Source organism: Cyprinus carpio, chromosome B2, assembly GCF_018340385.1.
Source record: "Cyprinus carpio isolate SPL01 chromosome B2, ASM1834038v1, whole genome shotgun sequence".
Lineage (NCBI taxonomy): Eukaryota > Metazoa > Chordata > Actinopteri > Cypriniformes > Cyprinidae > Cyprinus > Cyprinus carpio.
The window spans coordinates 29,620,467-29,635,523 of NC_056598.1; the positions used below are offsets into that span (position 1 = coordinate 29,620,467).

The 15,057-nt window shown below is 33.5% G+C and overlaps 1 pseudogene; it reads left to right on the plus strand.

The window, feature by feature from the left end:
* LOC109109060 overlaps positions 1–15,057 on the plus strand; it is a 54,282-nt pseudogene that overhangs the window by 31,960 nt on the left and 7,265 nt on the right.

Genomic DNA, 15,057 nt, shown 5'->3' on the forward strand with positions numbered 1-15,057 from the left:
TCATATATTCACCCTTATGTCATTACAAACTTACAGATTCTTGATGATTTTTTCCATAAAATGAAAGTACATGAAAAAATTATAGTGCAAAAGTCATAGGCCTCTGCTCATTACTGGTATGCTGCTTTTAGATTGGCAACAGGTGTTGTGAACGGCAGTTACATGTGGTTTATGTTCTGTGTTTGTCTTTCTCTCTCTGCAGAACGACACGTGGAGTGAGCTGTACTCGTTTGCTGTGTTTAAAGCCATGAGTCACATGTTGTGCATAGGTTACGGTCGTCAAGCTCCGGAGAGTCTCTCTGATATCTGGCTGACGATGCTCAGCATGATTGTCGGTGCCACTTGCTACGCCGTCTTCATCGGACACGCCACGGCCCTCATCCAGTCACTGGACTCCTCACGACGCCAGTACCAGGAGAAGGTAAAGCAACTGTACATGCATGTGGAATCAATCGACTACTTAAGCAAATGTCTGCAGATATAAGCTGCATTAGGGAGCTTCAAATCCCAAATCAGTTGTTCTATTGAATTGGTTTGATTTTACTCTGAATCGAACTCAAAAGTTCTGATAATTCACTCACTTAATAAATCAATGGGCTATATCAATTTTCATTTGGTTGCCATGTTGGAAGCATCTATGAGCAGTTATTTTTATGTAGGCAACTGTGAAAACTTGTTCCTTCTTAAAAAGTAAAAAAAAGGTAATAAGGTTTTAAACTGTAGATTTATAATTCGAACTTTTTTTTTCTTACCCAGAAATGTGATTAGTTGTTTTCTTCCCACAATTCAGATTTTCTTTCTTAGAATTGTGAGTTTATATCTTGCAATTTTGAGTCAGAATCACAATTATTACTTTTTCCTCAGAATTGCGACTTTATTTCACGCAATTGTGAGTATATAGGTTTTCTTGCAATTCTGACATAATTTCTTTCATCTGAACTTTTTTCAGAATTGCAATATAAATGCACAATTGTGAGTCGAAATTGAGAAATATAAAGATGCAATTCTGAGAAAAAAGTATGCAAGATGTTTCTTACAATTGTGAGTTTATAGGTTTTTTCGCAATTCTGACTATATTTTAACATGACTGTATCACTGTCAGTTGCAAGCTATAAATTCACAATTCAGAGAAAGAGTAGTGCAATGTTAACTTGCAGCTGTCAGAATTGTGAGATCAAAATATTAACTGTTTGTCAAAATGACATCAGTGGAATCATATATTTTGCGTCTTTAGATCATCCTAATGTTGACAGCAATGTAATTTGCATTCGCCTTGTACTTTGCTTTTAATGGAAATCTGCATGCTTTTGAGTATGTAGTAAGACAGTGTGGCAGAATTGGGACACTAGTGTCATGAAATTGCATGTTGATGCCACAGACTTCTTTGTCACATACTGTTTGCGTTTGCATAAAGTGTCAGCCTATGTCTACGTTCATTATTATTGAACTTTTAGGTTCATACAGCCAAAAAAACTCTGTTAGCTTTGGCCTCATGATCCTTGCTTTTTCCAAAGTCATCAGAAAACTATCAAAAATGCCTTTGCTTCCATATCACAGGGGGTTGTGAGTAATGCTAGAATAAGGTTGCATGAATGCACACCTCAAATGCACCATAATTAGTGCACTATCAGTCACCTTTGACATGATTACATTAATTCCATTTTTTGTACTTATTAGGACAGATAGTATGTGAATTGCTTTCCACCAGGGATATTAGTTAACTAAAACTAAAACCATAATATATATCCATATATGTATGTAATATGTAATAACCTATACAAAAAAAAACCAAACAAACAAAAAAAACCCAGTAAACATATTTTCAGAGATTTAGTAATTTTCAGTTTTAGTAATCTTTGTAAACTGAACTTATTAGGACAACACAAGTTTTTTAAGTTTAAGTTGTTCATCTAATATTTGTTTTATTTTATCATGTGTTTATGTTATCAACACTAAAATAACTTTCATTTTCCGATTATAAATGATTTGTAACAGATTTAGTTAACAATAACAGCACTGTCCGACACAGTGCAGACGTAATGTCAGTTCCTTAGAGTTTATTAGTCTTGAACTCAGTCTTGAAACTCTCGTTATCAAGGAACCCAATGCATCACCTCATAATGCTACTCCTCCATCCATTAAAACTTATTAAAGTCACAATTGTTCCATCTGCCTGCACAGCTAATGTTTGTGCAGCTGTTACGGTTTGTTTGGCGCTGTAGCGTTGACTCAGCAGCTCTTCAGATGCTGTTGCGTTGATTGGATAATGACTGCTAATGCGACAGATACGCGTTTGCTCTTCTGACAGTGTGTTTGTTTTCACTGCAGGCTCTATTAGCCGATGAGACCGCAGCTACAGCGTCAGCTAATGTACTACCTACCGCACTGCTGACATATTTCTGTGTGGCGTGTTTGTAACAGTAGATTAGACTTGGCGCGGCTTCAGCGTTCCTGCTCGGCCAATCGTTTAGCAGCTCTGTTACCATGCAGAAAGATTGGTGGAGGCAACGGAGTGCTCCGATTGGTCGCTTTGAAAGAGAGGGATTGCCTCCCGCCTATTTTAGCCAGTAATTTGAGGCGAGTGTATATCATCAAGTGGAGGACGGACACTCGTTGCGTGTACGATTTTTGCGAGTGTGTGCGCATGCAGTATTACAGTGTCTCTCGGGACGAGCTAAAATTGATGAGGCAGCAGATTAGTGTCCTGTCAGTGTCCTTGTGAAGTTGATGTAGGTGTGTGTGTGGCGCACTGTGATTCTGTCCTTGAAAGTGCCTTAATGAACTGATGGGATCGAGGGAGGGAGGGAAATAGAAAGAAAGACAGACAGAGAGAAATAGGGGGGTTGGGAATAGACCTGTAGGGGTCAGGGACGAGTGACCTGCTTCAATTCTCCTCTTGAACCACCCTTTCAGTTTTAAAGTGACAGTTCGCACAGCAGAAATTATCTTCTTCCTTAGTATTTTTGAATTGTTTTCCAGTACGAATATCTTAACGTTCTTAAATCAAGATACATTGAGTCAAATTACTTTTGAGTTTATGCTTAAAACAATAAAAAAAATATCTGTTAATGGGATAAGAAAATCATTGTTTTCCTTTTGAATTACGTTTTTTTTCTTTGTTATTTCTATGTTATTTCTTGTTTTAAACTCAATTTTGATATTTTTTTTAGGAAGCGAAAAGTAAATGTATCTCAAGTGAATGTATCTTGATTTATGATTGTTTAGAAATTTGTACTGTAAGAAAAAACATTATTATCATTACAACTACTTATAAAAAATTTAGCAAAAAAAATTAACTAAATAAATATAAATATATTATTAAAAAAAATATAATGTAATTAATATCATAATATACAGTACTGTTCAAAAGTTTGAGTTTTCGTCTGGTCACTAAGGCTGCATTTGTTTGATTAAAAATACAACCAAAACACTAATATTGTGAAATTTTATTGCAATTTTTGTTTTCTATTTGAGTATATTGTAAAATGTAATTTATTTCTGTGATGCAAAGCTGAATTTTCAGCATCATTACTCCAGTCTTCAGTGTCACATGATCTTCAGAAATCATTCTAATATGATGATTTGCTGCTCAAGAAACATTTCTGATTATTATCAATGATGAAAACAGTTGGGCTGCTTTATATTTTTTTGCAGAAACGGTTTTTCTATTTTTTTAGGCTGCTTTGCTAAAAAAAAGAAATTAAAAAAGAACAGCATTGATTTGAAATAGAAATATTTGGTAACATTAATATTTTGACTGTCAATTTTAATCAGTTAAATGCAAATATGTTTCAATCAACATGAGAGTGAATAGGTAATAAAATCTGCATGATTTTCATTTTTAAGGTGATCTGTATCTTTAAGGGGATCATTCATTATGTTGAGACTGTCTGTGCCGCTCTACACCTGAATCGCTTATGTATGACAAAGATACAATCACAGACGACGTGATTTATCACACTCTGCTTTCAAAGTAGGAAAAACGTATGCAGACATGCAAACCACTCTTGTTATATGAAGCATTATGAAAGACTGCCGTCCCTCAGGACACCTCGAGCTCAGACTTCAGTGTCTTATGAGAATTGATCAGCGGTTGATGAAAGAGCGGCTGGTTTTGTGTTATTATCTTTCTGTCTGTCTTTGCCCGGGGTGTGTTTCGGTTACAGACAGTCCTGTGAAATTTCATGCCGTGTTTCTTACAGCGCCGGAAGAGGAAGGATGACACATACATTTATATGATTATGTGTCCCTCCATATATTTTAAATTGAACGATGCCGTTTGATTTGCATCATAGCTGTGAACTCCCTCACATTCAGCTCGGCTGCTGTTTCTGCTCAGTGTGTGTGTGTGTGTGTGTGTATGTGTGCGAGCATTACTTATTTTTATCGCCGCTATAAAAGTGTGTTGACAGAGTACTAAATCTGGAAGGCTGGGAAGCGGTCTGGATACTAAAAGAGATTGACAGAGCCGGACAGATTAGAGCAGGTAGAAGAAAGATGCTGCTCTCTGCTGTCCCGATGCGATGGAGACACAAACGTGGCAATAGCTTTCTTAAAATAAGATGCTTCAATCTGATCGGCTGGATTTCAATGTGCTTGCAATAGTTTTTAGATGTGCACATCCCAGGAAATACAAGTTGTTTTGACACTAAGGCTGTCTTTCTTTAGACCTTAAACTAGTTTTAATGTTATTTCACAAAATGCTTAGATGATGCATATATTTTTTGTCTTATCTCACATGATTTATTATGATATGCTTTCTAATTAAAAATTAGTTAATAGATGGACAGTTATTAAGATTTACAACTGTAAAGCATTTAAATGTGTTGTGTTAGAGAGCTCATGAGTAGGATAGTACGTATTTAGACACCCTGATGTTTTATTTATAATATACGAGAATTTGTGTAGGAATTACACTTTCTTACAAACATTTTATCATTTTCCTTTAGAACTTCCACACACACATATATACATACAGTATATATATATATATATATATATATATATATATATATATATATATATATATTTAAGAAGTTCTAAATATAAATCTCAGTTCATTTGTTCTAAATCTGTGACTAAATTGTTACAATGTTGCACTTTCTTCTTGGATCTGTTACCCGTGAGCCAGCCATTCCCTCATTGGTCAAAGAGATATTTCATGTGCATTTTTTATGTTTAGGGTTTTGCTTGTAGCATCATTTTCAGATTTCAAGTACAGGTGCTGTTTTGTTAAATAATTTCTGTTTAGCAGTTTGAATATTACAATGCACCTGCTCCACAGAAGTGTCATAAAGAATTTTTCAGAGGAATAGGCAATTAATTTGCGATATGCAACAGATTTCTATATTTATACTGTCACTTTTCTCTCATTGTGCCTTTAGAGACACTTAATTCATTAGCACAAAAAAAACAATTTAAACAGAGTTAATCTACCGTTTCTGAAAGAAATTAATACAATTATTCAGCACAGATACATTAAATTGATTAAATGTGACATTTATAATTATGCAAAAGATTTCTGTTTCAAATAAATGCTGTTCTTTTGAACGTTCTATTCATCAATGTATCCTGAAAAATAAAATGTATCATGGTTTTCACAAAAATCGGAAGCAACACAGCTGTTTTCAACACTGATAATAATCAAAAATGTTTCTTGAGCAGCAAATCAGGATATTAGAATGATTTTTGAAGGATTATGTGACACTGAAGACTGGAATATTCAGCTTTGAACACAGGAATAATTAGCATTTAACAATATATTACAACAGAAAACAGCTATATTAAATGTAAATAATATTTCACAATGTTACTGTATTTTGGTGAGACTTTCAGAAACAGTCAAGACGTATTGTAATTGAAAAGCCTACGTTTTTAGTCGCTGTCGTCTGCCGGTCTGTTTTTGAGGAGTAAGCTATCTCAGTTAAACCCCTAAGCTGCAGGTGAAAATGAAACAAACTGTGGCTGATCTCTTTGTACGTCAGTCAGAAGGTCTGTTCCTCTCCAAACTAATGGTTCTTAGTCAGAATAAGCTGCAGTGTGTGAGTGTTAGATATTTTGGCGATAATTAAGAGTCTGGTAGTGTGACTCTAACTCATGGATCCCCGCTGCTCCAGTGCTCACAGGGGGTCTGACATATTTTTCAGGAAATAACAAGAGAAGAATTTCAATTAGACCAAATGCCTCTTCTGCTATTGTCATGCATTGTGTTCTTTGATTGGGCGTCGATCTGAAACTCTCTCTCTCTTTCTCTTCTGCAGTCAGCAGCTGCCTCTGCCGCAGACAGACACCAAACCGTATCTCTCGGGTTTTACTGAGCTTTCCTTTCCGCCCGCTGCAGCTCTGAACAGCCTGAGGAAACAGGCATGACAAATATCCCTAGATCTCCTCTCTCTCTCTGCTTCTCTTTGTTGCTCTAACCTCTTTTCTGTGCAGAACTGCCTAATATCCATAGTCACCTGTGATTCTTTCACTTCATCCATTAGCGATCTCAAAATATATCAGAGTTTCCGTCTGTCTCTCCACAGATGGGTGGGAAAACATTGAGACTACTAAATGAATGCAGTACTTCATGAGTGTTGTTTTGCGTGACTGATTTGTTCTCTCCAAGGATCCCTGGCCTTCAGGATGAAACTGCTCCTGGACAGAGACGTCAGGTTCTCGGGGGATTTTTCACTTTGGTACAGGACTGGTGTCCTTTAACTTCTGTTGCATTGACACAGACGCAGTGGTTTCTTTCTAGTGCTTTTGAATACTATACAAATGCTGTTAATTTCGCAGAAATGTAGGTAGAGGCACGTATTTCCATTAAGTCTATGTTACAAAAACACAATAAAAAATGACTAAAACTTTAAAAATAAAATGAAAATGGAAATATAAATATACATTTTGAATGTAAACTAATTAAAAATGATCACAATGATAATAAAATAACAATAGAGCAGTGGTGAAATGCAGAAGAGTAGATATTAGTAGAAAAATATATATATATGACATTAAATAAAGGTAACACTTTAGTATAGGGACCAATTCACACTGTTTATAGTTGCTTATTTGCATGCATGAGCACGTTGGCTGTTTATTAGTAACTATACAGCACACATTCTGTATGACAACATCTTTAATCCAACCCAATAACTAAACTTAACAACTACCTTATTAACTATTAACAGTTAATAGTGACTGGACCTTAAAATAAAGTGTGATCTAAATGAATAATTTAGTAAGGGCTTCTTTAATGGCTGTAGGGTATTTAAACTTGCTTTAAACTAAATTGTCAGTCCTACAGTTACTCCACAAGTACACATACAATATACAATACACACAAGATAAGTTTTGCTTTTAAAATGTACATTTCGGGTGAGTCGGATTGCGCACAGGCTAATTTCAAGCTACAGGCAAAAAAAAAAAAGTAGAAAAATGTTACTGTCTTATCTAGCAATCCCAGTGCTCCAAACAGTTATTAAACATCTAAAAGTATATGTTTTCTGATAGGAGCACCATTTCTCCGTTCACTTCTTGTGCTGATTGACATCCGAAGCAGACACATAAAGAGATCAGACACCGATGGTGCTCTATCCCGATACACATATATACAGATTTACTGTAGGCTAAGTATATTTAGGTATTATCTTAAGTGAATGTTTGGGGAACTGTTGAGGAAAAACATCGGATGTGTAACATTATATTAGAGCCGTGCATTACACTAAGTCTTAATATAGGCCTTCTGTCTCAATGTTAATCAAATAATAAAAGAGGGAATCACTCGCTGCTCTTGATTGAACTGCTTTTGTAGTTTTAATAATCAATTTAGTTGTAATGAACCCAAGTGATTTTTACATTTTACTATTTGTTTTTAAAAAAAAAAAAATTAATACAAAATATAAAATGGAAAAAGTAATACACTATACACTTGTTTCTTTCTTATATTTGTTCTTATTTATAACAACAAAGAGAAAATAAAAAATAGCTATATTGTGATTATTATGATTATTAAGAAAAGACGTGGGGGGGAAGATACAATGTTGCTGGGTGATTTTGCTTTGGAACCTTCAGAGACTTTATATCAGTTTTTCTCTAAATTTACTTTGCTGACTCTATCAGCTTCAAACAGGTGTAGCTTAGTCATTTTTGTGCGAATCCAACAAATCATACATCATTTTGAGGGTCTTTTAATAGAGAATGATATAATGAAATAAACATAACTCATTTTTGATTTGCTCATTGTGACTCATTTTGCCAGCACAGGTCACATTTGATTATGATTGCATCACATATGACCAACAATACAGATGGTTTTGGGTCCTTAAAACTTAATGACAGTGAGACTTTTTCTGGATGAGTTGAGACTCTGTTGAGGCGCTCGAGGACAGGTTTGCTTTGACTCGGCTCACTGTACCTGCAGGTAGAAATGTGCTTAGTAACGTAATGAGATGATTTATTCTAGAATCAGTGCGGTGAATAATACTTCTCTGATCCCAACCTGAAATTAGACTTCTTCATCTTTGTTTTCAGCAAGAGGACACCAGGACTTCACAACACACACACACACACACACACACACACACACACACACACACACACACACACACACACACACACAGCTCGGCTCTCTGGTTTCCGTTTATCTGAGATGCAGGGAATGAGGGACCAGGGTTTTGTTTGCCTTTACCTAGGCTGGAAAATCTTTAGGCAGGAATCAATATGCTGCCCTGGGATTATAATACTGTCATTTAGTCAATTTAAGCTGTTCTAAAACACTGAGGTTGAGAATGTGAGTAGTGTGGGTGAATGTAAACAGTAAATTTTTGAAAGAATTTATTGAATTTATTTTCTTTTTGTGACGGACTGGAGCTTCTCGTGTTAGATGCTTCCCGTGTTCTCTTGAGTAACCTGAGCGCTGCGTGTGATCTGTGTGCTATTTCTGGCGGTGAGAGGATGGTCCCCGTCCTGTCACTGGAGCGAACAGCAGAGATGTGCAGAGAAACAGCAGCAGTCAGAAACACTCAGTGCAATGCTGCAGATTTAGAGCATTTCTAACAGAAAGCTATTTTATAAATACACACATACACACACGCTGCACAGAGACACACATAACCGACTCTTAGGATAGGAGAGACATTTTATGTGCTGAGGTTTTGAATTATGAGGTGAGATGCATTTTAGGCCACAGACAGAGAAGAGATGAGAATAACTGTTAATAATTTAGAGGCAGTTTAATCGGGTGATTCCTGACGAGTGTGGAACGTCAGTGGACAACTAACCATCTAAACTAGGACACACGTTAATGGCTTCATTACAATGTGTGTGTGTTACTAAGAGAGACGTATAAATGAAGAGAGATTAACGCGTGAGCACTCGCTATTAGAATTATACCAGCAGTTAAAGCCATAAAAACAATGAGTTTCACACTTGATGTTATGATGTTATATGGAACTAATGGAATATGGATTTCTGCTCTGAGATTTCAGACTAGACATATTCATATTTTCTAGCCATTTCTCTCTGCTAATTACACACACACACACACACACACACACACACACACACACACACACACACACACACACACACACACACACACACACACACACACATTTACTTTGCTATCTAAATGAGGCAGTATCATAGACTTGTATTGCTTAAAAGCTAATTAGGTGTCTATATTTAGATTATATTTATACATCTGGAAGACACTTTTATCTAAAGCGAGATACATTACAATAAAAGTTTGCATTTTATCATTTTATTATGCATTTCCTGGAAGCGTTATATACTTAGCTCTAAAAGAAAACTCCGTGCTTTGCTTACAATATTTATGAATCAGTTGTTTTTTGGAGGACGTCTGCAGGTGTTGAAAAATGGAGGTTTTGTCCGAATTAACTTTGTTCCCACAGTACAGTTCAGAGTCAGCAAGATTTTTCTGAAAGAAATTAATAATTTCTGTTCATCAAAAAATTCCACAAGCTCCACAAGCAAGCTCTTCAGAACAGGTCAGAAATATACTATTTCCTGTTTGTTTGTGTTCAGACCTGTCATATGTAATACTATAAGAATCCCCAAATTTTCCTGTGATGTTAGTACGAATAACATCAGCATTTACATGCCAAACCAATGAGAACAGTGGCATGTCCTGACCTGTACTTGTCCATAACTTTTCTCACCGATCGGTTAAAGGCTCCATCAACAGCGACTCAGTTTTCATTTAATTTGGCTGTAGATGAGGTGAGAGAGGATGCAGTCTGACGTCACACAGGTCTATCAGTCCATCTCTATCACATTGCTTTCTTCTGACTTGCCCATTTTCTTTATCGGTCCATCAGTGAACCACTTAGATCAACACTGCTGCTTCTTAAACTGAGTAAGTGAGCAACATCTTCGCTGTGAAGCATCTGGATCAATGAAACGCTGGGAGAAGCTGTTTCAGGGTATAGGTCTGATATGTACCTATATATGTGTGACCCTACACCACAAAACCAGTCTTAAGTCTCTGGGGTATATTTGTAGCAATAGCCAAAAATACACTGTATGGGTCAAAATTATAGATTTTTCTTTTATGCCAAAAATCATTAGGATATTAAGTAAAGATCATGTTCCATGAACATATTTTGTAAATTTCCTACCGTAAATATATCAAAACTTTATTTTTGATTAGTAATATGCATAGTTAAGAATTCATTTGAACAACTTCAAAGACGATTTTCTCAATATTTAGATTTTTTTGCACCCTCAGATTCCAGATTTTCAAATAGTTGTATCTCGGCCAAATATTGTCCTCCTAATAAACCATACATCAATGGAAAGCTTATTTATTCAGCTTTCAGATGATGTATAAATGTCAATTTCAAAAAATTGACATTTAAGACTGGTTTTGTGGTCCAGGGTCACATATATGACACGCTACAATACAATCCCTTATTAATGACAATGAATATGGATCTGGAACCCCTGTTTTTGCTACTGTACCTTTATGAGGTCATTTTAATAGCCCCTGTTGTCATTGATGCTGTGTTCTGTAAGTTCTAAAATTCTAAAATCTAGTACATTGAGCTCTGTTATTTCAAAATATCTAAGACATTTTTTTTTTAAATCTCTGGAGGTTCTAAAATTCTAAAATCTATATATAAAAATTAAATATCTAAAATAAAACAACTTAAACTAGAAATGCATTATTTCACATTAATTTAGTGAGGTTGTACATTTATAATTTTTTAAAAGTAAAATTCGATTTTTTTTTTCTTTTTTTTTTTTTACAAATATTTTTGAATCTCTGGAGATTCTAGTACACTCTTTTATTATAAAAATCTATTACATTTTTATTTATCAAATTTTTAATTATTGGAGGTTCTAAATTTCTAAAACCTAGTACATTGAACTCTGTAATTTCAAGAGGTCGAGGACATTTTTGAATCCATGGAAGTTCTAAAATTTTAAAATCTAGTATATTGAACAGTATTATTTCAAAAGATCACATAGAATTAAATGTATTTATTTTTTTATTTTTGAAACTCTGGATGTTTTAAAGTATTCTAAAATCGAAAGCATTTTTTTTTAATAAGTGAAATTAGATGTTTTACAAATATTCTTGAATCTACGGAGATTCTAAAATTCTACAGTCTAGTACATTCTATTATTTCAAAATATCAAGGATTTTCTAATGTTGTTTATTTGATGATTGATTTATTTTTATCTTTTCTAAAATTCTAAAATGTAGTACATCGAACTATTATTTCGGTATTTTGAAAGATCAAGAAAAAATGGTTTGATTGTTGTTTATTTTTTATTTTGGAATTTCTGGACTTTTATCTTGTACACTGAACTTTGTCATTTCAAAATATCAAGGAAAATTATTATTGTTATTGTTATTTTTCAAGCTCTGGAAGTTCTAAAAATCTAAAATCTATTCTATTGAACTTTGTTTTTTCAAAGGATCAAATAAAATGTTATATTTTTCATGTGACCTCCTTTTAAAAGCAATCTTTGAACACTGTTGACCCAGTGCTGGCGCTGACAGATGCCGCCCACTTTCATGTTTGTATGAAGTTGTGGAATGAGAGCAGTAGTGGGACCTTTATAAAGCTCAACACACAAGCAATTATTCTCACAAGTGGTTCAGGGACCTTTACAGGTGCTTCACAAACGCCTGCGTCAGCAGATGCTGCCGTGCAACAGGGAACACACACGACTGCAATGCTAATGCCTCCGCTCTGACCTGCTTTCTTTGTTTTGCCGAAATCATTCCATCATTACTGTTCTCTTTCTGTCTCCGTAAATAACGGAGTTTGAGGGATGCTTGGCTCGTTAGTGTTAACTAATGATCTGCGGCTGGGATTTGGGGGTCCCAGATTTGGGTCCCAAACCTGGATTACAGCAATGAGAGAAAACACGAAAGTTACTTTTTACGCTGACATGGATGTTTTCCAACAACCCGTTTGGCCTTTTTAGAAAGTAAACTTGTTCAAAACAATTTTTCACCCTATTACTAGGTCTTTTCAAGGGAGATTTTTTTTTACCCCTGTGCATTAATGAAGATTTCCAATCTAAAATGAACGTCTTATGCGGTGGAAGTGGCATGTTATGAATAACTCACCCTCTGTTTTGCTGTTTCATAGCATTTTATGAATTCTAAATGAATGCAGTTAAATAATATGGAACAATATGGCATAATTACAGCTTGGTCAAATTATATTTACCAATTTTATCTCTCATGTTTTATCCCAAGCTCTTCCCTGACACAGTATTTTCTTTGTAACAGTGTTATTTTAGTATCATTGAGATACTTGAGTTTTATTGCATATATTTTATTATATATATATTGTTTTGTTTGGTATATTTTATATGCTGTATTGTTGTAAATTTTGGTGCATTTAATTTTTTGAGTACTCTATGCTTTGGACTACAATAATCTCTGCAAAGCATGCAGTAGAATACAAATGACTGAAGAACCGTTAATCATCAGGAGTGATGAACTCTTATTTGTCCTGTGATTTTCTTTGTCTTTGTTCTCCTCTGGCCTCATTTTTCTTGGATACTGACCAGCTGTTACAGTGTGTGTTGAATAACCTTGGCATGGCTCGTGTCGGTAAATGTTTTGTACTCCAGAGGATGCCAGTTTTTTTTTTGGATGTTTAGTCAATTAGCTTATGTTGAAGTCCTGTGGAACTCTTGCTTTGCTTTGAAATGGCTGTGTCACAACTGGCATACTTAAGTTTAAAGCAGTGTTATTTTACCATTATTTATATACTATTACAGATTTTATTAATATTTGAATTATCTTTTATTTTTCATACTTTCAGTTTTAATTGTATTTTTATTTATTTATTATTATTATTATTTTTATATATATATTTTTTAGTTGGAAACTGTAGCGATTCAACTTAAAGTAAATTACAATTAGAAATGTTGCCTTGGCAAAAAATAAATAAATAATGAAATAAATGTATATTTGAATTTATTTCAACCTTATTTCAAATAACATAAACATAATAACATAATAGTTTCAGTTTTAGTTAATGATAATAACCCTGGTTTAAAGAACTGACATGATACTATGCATTAGTGCATTACTACTGAAAGTGCTTTAGATGAGAAAAACATCCTCATTTTCTTTACATTTCTGTCTTACAGTACATTTCTTGTCTCTGCAGTACAAGCAAGTGGAGCAGTACATGTCCTTCCACAAACTTCCAGCAGATTTCCGACAGAAAATCCACGATTACTATGAGCACCGTTACCAGGGCAAGATGTTTGATGAAGAAAGCATCCTAGAGGAGCTGAACGAGCCGCTCAGAGAGGTGCGTGTGTGTTTGGATATCTGTGTGTTTGCAAAGGTCTGTCTATGTCTGTAAACATCTGTGGAAATAATCTCCCAGAAGGCCGTGCAGTTTTCACAGAGCTTTCCAAAACAATGAAAGCACGCTGAAGTGGGAACGGCTTCCAAACTCATTTGTGTCACAGTAAACAGCTAAATCCCTTCTGTGAATGCCTTCCAGCCTTCTCTGCATTTCATGTAAAATAAAGCTCCTATAACAAACATTCATAGATGTTTATGCTTTAATGTGATGCTTTGTAGATGAATTGCACCAAGAAATGTTCAGATCAAATTTCACCTCATAATCAAATTATATATACGTTACAATAATTATATATGCATTGCAACAAATATTAGGCTATAATATACTATAATAACTATATAGACTTTTATTATTACAAGTCTTTCGGATAAATTATGTTTTTTATTTAAGCATAAATTAAATTCAGTACAAAAATTATTAGGTTACATACAGTAATAAGTTTATTTTTTTCCATGCAAATTATTATTATTATCATTGAGATATTTATATATTAATAATATTACATTTTCCGGTAATCTTTTAATCTTTTATAAGCATGAATTAAATTGAAATAAAAATGTAGGAATATTTTATTAAAATATCATACTATAATAAGTATTTATATTTTTTGTTTATTATTATTCTTAATAATAATATTATTATTAAATAATTACAACAAATATTAGGCTATAATATAATATAATATAATATAATATAATATAATATAATATAATATAATATAATATAATATAATATAATATAATAATGTTTCATTTTCTCTATGCAAATTAATCTTCATATTATTATTATTATTATTATATTTCAGGTAAATTGTATTGTTTATATAAGCAAAAACTAAATGCGGTGCAATAAATACCAGGCTATAATATACTATAATAATAAGTTTAATTTTCTCTATGAAAATCTTTTAATCTTTTATAAGCATGAATTAAATTGAAATAAAAATGTAAGAATATTTTTTTAAAATATCATACTATAATAAGTATTTATATTTTTGTTTATTATTATTCTTAATAATAATATTATTATTAAATATATTACAACAAATTATTAGGCTATATATAATATAATATAATATAATATAATATAATATAATATAATATAATATAATATAATATAATATAATAATAAATTTCATTTTCTCTATGCAAATTAATCTTCATATTATTATTATTATTATTATTATATTTCAGGTAAATTGTAT